Genomic DNA, 5,802 nt, shown 5'->3' on the forward strand with positions numbered 1-5,802 from the left:
TCAGAGTCCCTAGTCATTGGGTATATATTTTAGTCTATTTTCTATTTTTAAGCATGCCTTTGCCTCTTGAAAAACACAAGAAATAACTGGCACAGTTACAAGTATCTCTACAAGTCAAGCATGAAGCACATGGAGGATCCTTTGCGACATCCACGATTTCTTATGAGGATTCTAGATGCGCGCGTCATTAGAAAAGTGTTAAAGATTAGTATTATATTTCAATTTGCAAGATTCAGATTGATAACGAATTAAATTTCATGTTGCAAAATAAAGTTTACAAAACATTAAGAAAAAAGGGATACAATGCATTGAAATTTTTTTAAAGATATTGTTATTGTAATACACAACATTTTTTTATTCCTTCCATAGAAGCTCAAGCAATAAGGTTCTCAATCGAACAATAAGCACTCTCTCCAACCGCATAAGTTTCTTGGTTCCTCAATTGCCATAGGGAAACAGCATGTAAGGGTTTCATTTTTGGTTTCTTTTGGGAAAGAAATTCTTGAGACACCCATTTCATTGTTGGTCGAAACTTTGGTTTAGCATGTAAGCATGCAAATGCAATTGTAGCAATGAAGAAAACATCCTGGGCAACTGGACGGTTTGGAGGTGGAAGACGTTGGTCTAATATTTCAAAAAGCATCATATTTTGGTGTGATGGTGATGATAGTGACGTCAAGAGTTCACCTGGATGTGTTCCCATTAATATTTCTAGTGCCAGCACACCAAAGCTATAAACATCACATTTTTCTGTCACTTCCATAGTATATGCCAGTTCTGCAAAGAACGAAAGAAACAATAAAATGTATTAAAAAAAAAGTTATAACTTTGTTTTTCCTTGATTTTATTTTGAATTTTAACTTTTTTTATAAAATTTTTATGAAAATGTTGGTTTTTATATAAAATTTCATTGTGAAAGTGATTATTTGCTGCCATGCATGTGTGGTTTGGTTTCTTATAACAAACAATAAAGTAAGCTAAGTAGCATGATTATCAAGAAAACCCTACATGGGAAATAAGGGGTAGTTGGAAAAGAAAAATTCACCTGGAGCAATATAACCATAAGTCCCAACAAGTAAAGTTTGATTGGAGGAATTCGGATCAAGAAGTCTAGCCGTGCCAAAATCAGAGACAAAAGCCTCCAACTTAGAGTTCAATAGTATATTGTTGCTGCTTATATCTCGATGAACAATAACTTGGACACATTCATGATGCAAATAAGATAAGGCATGTGCTATACTTTTGATGATAGTCATCCTTTTCATCCAATCCAATTCCATAGCCTCAGCATCATTGCTTAGGACAAAAAACAAGCTTCCCATTTCCATGTACTCATAGATCAAAAACATGCATCTATTATGCAAACAATAGCCATGGAGTTTAACAATATTTCTATGCCGAATTTTTGTTAACATTTTGATCTCGTTTTTGAAACTCTTGTCAAAAGTAGGGTCCTCGGCTTCTAAGCGATGAAGTTTCTTTAAGGCAACCACTTTACCATTGGGCAATGGTGCTTTGTAAACACTACCATAGCCGCCTGTTCCAATACAATATCTAATGTCAAAGTCCTCTGTTGCTTTAATGATGTCTTCATATGCAAATTTTCCATCATAATTCCATATTGAGAACAAGTCCCCATTCTTTGTTTCCATTGGATCAGATTTAGTTTTCTTGACCTTGCTTCGAAAAAGGAAAACAAACCCAAGAATTACAAGCACAGGCAAAATGCCGAGAACTAAAAATTTTATTTGGTGGACAATTGATCTATTATTGTGGGGGCCTTGTGGGGACAATGGAGGGCAAGGAGGGAAACCTTCCATATAACCACATAAATCTTTGTTGCCAATGAATGTGTAAGGTGAAAATTTTAAATAGCCAGTTGGGATCATACCGTGCAAAGAATTGTAGGAAAAGTTTATTTCTATTATGGAAATTGAAAAATTGGGAATGTTTCCGATAAAATTATTGTAGCTAAGATCCAAGAGCTCTAAACGATGTGAAGACCCAATTTCAATTGGAATCTCTCCAGTGATATTGTTATGACTTAGGTCAATAGTATTTAAGAGAAAAAGGTTACCTATCTCAGAGGGAATGCTTCCATTGAAATAATTGTGGCTTAATGTCTGATAAGTGGAATTTTTAATTGGAAAAATAAGTTGATCTCCAAAGATCCGTCAACTCTATTATGCAAGCTGAAGGCAATAAGCTGAAGGGTAAGCTGAAGGCAGTAAGCTGAAGACAGTAAGCTGAAGGGAGTAAGCTGAAGACAGTAAGCTGAAGGGAGTAAGCTGAAGGCAGTAAGCTGAAGGCAGTAAGCTGAAGACAGTAAGCTGAAGGGAGTAAGCTGAAGGCAGTAAGCTGAAGACAGTAAGCTGAAGGCAGTAAGCTGAAGATAGTAAGCTGACCTCCGTCGGGACCCATTAGTAAGTGACAATGTTAGGGAGTCCACAAAGCTCACCACATAGCCGACGAATTGACCTTAGGCAATGAAGATGGGTAGCCGACGTTAATAAAGCTGACGACCCTAACGAGGTTGTAGGCAAAGCTGACGACCCTGACGATGGAGTAGGCAAAGCTGACGACCCTAACGAGGTCGTAGGCAAAGCTGACGACCCTGACGATGGAGTAGGCAAAGCTGACGACCCTAAAGCTGACGACCCTGACAAGGCAGTAGGCGAAGCTGACGACCCTAACGAGGGAGTAGGCAAAGCTGACGACTCTAAAGCTGACGGCTCTAATGTATTCTTGACTTGATCACCACGCATGAGTATATAAGGAAATGTCTTGTATCCCACGCTTAGTGTTAGTCTCCTACAAGGAAAGGATTCCGTAATATGCGCTCATGAGGATTCCTATAAGGAAAAGACTTCTAGCCCAAGGAAGAGAGGTCAACCCTCTACTACTATAAAAACCCCAATACCCTCACAAACTGAGGTACGCATAATTGACCCCGCTCTAGCACTTTAGAGTTGTGAGAAGTTCTAACTTGACTTTCGGAGGGTATTTGGCCGGTACCATACCGGTACTCCTCTTAAGGTCTTCAGCTTTTGTGTTGTGCAGGTGCCGTTTCGAGTGTGCGAGAATCGTGTGGCTCACTGGTGATTTTTTCGGCATCATCAGTGTCAAAAGATTCAAGCTCTTGCAACCAGTTACTTCTTCAAGGATGGATCCACTAATTTGATTCCAACTGAGAGAAAGAGTTTCCAAAGAATGTAAATGACCGATGGTTTGAGGAATGAAACCATTGAGGCTATTGTGGCTAAGATCCAAATATTTTAAAAGGCCACTATTCCAAGAAGGGATGGAACCATTGATTTGGTTTGAAGCAAGAGACAAAGTGACCAAATTAGTTAAATTACCCAAAGAAGAAGGGATGGAACCATTGATTTGGTTCGAAGCAAGAGACAAAGTGACTATATTGGTTAAATTACCCAAAGAAGAAGGGATGAAACCACTTAATTGGTTCCAATCAAGAGACAAAGTGACCAAATTGGTTAATTTACCCAAACAAGAAGGGATGAAATCACTGATTTGGTTCCGATCAAGAGACAAAGTGACAAGATTGGTTAAATTACCCAAAGAAGAAGGGATGAAATCACTGATTTGGTTTCAATCAAGAGACAAAGTGACTAGATTGGTTAATTTACCCAAAGAAGAAGGGATGGAACCATTGATTTGGCTTGAAGCAAGAGACAAAGTGACCAAATTAGTTAAATTACCCAAAGAAGAAGGGATGGAACTATTGAATTGGTTCCAATCAGGAGACAAAGTGACTAGATTGGTTAATTTACCCAAAGAAGAAGGGATGAAACCATTGATTTGGTTTGAAACAAGAGACAAATTGACCAGATTGGTTAAATTACCCAAAGAAGAAGGGATGGAACCAATGATTTGGTTCGAATTAAGAGACAAAGTGACCAAATTGGTTAAATTACCTAAAGAAAAAGGGATGGAACCACCGATTTGGTTCGAAGCAAGAGACAAAGTGACTAGATTGGTTAAAGTACCCAAAGAAGAAGGGATGAAACAACTAATTTGGTTCGAAGCAAGAGACAAAGTGACCAGATTGGTTAAATTACCCAAAGAAGAAGGGATGGAACCATCGATTTGGTTCGAAACAAGAGACAAAGTAACTAGATTGGTTAAATTACCCAACGAAGAAGGGATGGAACCACTGATTTGGTTCGAATCAAGAGACAAAGTAACTAGATTGGTTAAATTACCCAACGAAGAAGGGATGGAACCACTGATTTGGTTCGAATCAAGAGACAAAGTGACCAAATTGGCTAAATTAGCCAAAGAAGAAGGGATGGAACCATTGATATAGTTCGAATCAAGAGACAAAATAACCAAATTAGCTAAATCACCTAAAGAAGAAGGGATTGGTCCAATGAAATAATTTGAACCTAGATCTAATTTAAGAAGGCTCTTTAAATTTCCAACTTCTTTGGGGATAAAACCACTAATTGAATTATAAGATATATTAAATGTCACTAATTGAGTGAGGTTTGCAAGTGAAATAGGTAACTCACCTTTCAGATAATTATTGGACAGATCAAGGTAGGTGAGCTTCGAAAGTGTACCTATCTCATGTGGGATGCTCCCCCAAAGCGTCATGTTGGAAAGATGGAGACGGACCAAATTCGGGAAGGAAGAGAAGTTCAATTTACTTCTATAATAATATCCCAAATCGAAATGGGCCCCAGCCTTGTCAATCTCTGTGACGCTTCCGCCATCACTGCATGTAATATCATACCACTTGCAATGACTTAAGGAGGTACCGTTGGAAGTGCCATTCCACCACCTAGTCTCCATCAGAGCCTTCGCTTCTAGCTCTAGCGCTGGTGATTTCGAAGCTGCCACAGAGCCAGCTGCAATAACCATAGTTGTGGCACGCATGAAGATACAAAGAACCAATGCTACAACCTGAATGGATATGGGGACAGAGGGAGCCATGTTTTTTAGTGTATGATTGATTGGTAGAGTGCAATAATGCAAGAACAAATGGTTGATTGCTATATACTATATTGATGACTGAAAACGTCACTTAAATGAGTGAGCTACATTTTCTTTCTTCTCGATTTTGAATGTTTTACCAACGTAATTCTCACGAAGTAAGCTTTTGAATCCTAGCCGCAAGATTTCTACAAATCATCGTGGAAATTTCACTTCGAACTTTGTCTTCCTCGTAGCGCAATAAATATTGAAACCAACATTTCCACATTTCTCTGTCGTTGGTTGTCTGTCAATCTAGATCTATCTAGCGGACTTGTTGCGTAGCTTGCAATTTGGTTTATGACTCGTTCCCAAGAATCTGACTAGTTCACTGTCGACGTCGTTGGTTGACACCCGTTAATGTGATAAAAAATAAAATAAACCATTCATGTTTTTTACTATGGTTTTTGAGAAGAGTTGTGACGTGCTTTTGTGTTAGAATCACTTTCGTTCCCCCTTATGTGTATTTGTTTCTCAAAAAAAAAAAAAAAACCATTTGTGTTTTTATTTTATTTTATTTTTTATACGCTTTTTTCTTTTTTTTTTGGGAGAATTGCAAAATGCTAAATATATATTAGGTGTGTGTTAGTTTAGATGGGAAAAGTCAAGTCATTTTGCAATCAGACCAAAATGCCTTTTTATCTTGAGTCTTGAGAGGAGTCTCCTGACTTATAGTTTTTTGCTTTTAATACCTTTTCCTTCCTTTCAGTGATGCTAGGTTCCGTTTTTCTGTTGCTCAAAAAAATAAAGGTTCCGTTTTTTCTTTTTCTTTTTTAAAGTAATGCTAATATTTTTAAGACAAAAATA

General features: G+C 37.8%; 1 pseudogene; it reads right to left on the reverse strand.

The window, feature by feature from the left end:
• Positions 1-200: 200 nt before the first annotated feature.
• LOC111983685 (probable leucine-rich repeat receptor-like protein kinase At1g35710) lies at positions 201-5,131 on the reverse strand (annotated as a pseudogene).
• Between the last annotated feature and the right edge of the window lie 671 nt (positions 5,132-5,802).

The sequence above is a fragment of the Quercus suber genome, unplaced genomic scaffold, assembly GCF_002906115.3.
Source record: "Quercus suber isolate HL8 unplaced genomic scaffold, Cork oak 2.0 scaffold_81, whole genome shotgun sequence".
In the NCBI taxonomy this organism is placed as follows: Eukaryota; Viridiplantae; Streptophyta; class Magnoliopsida; order Fagales; family Fagaceae; genus Quercus; species Quercus suber.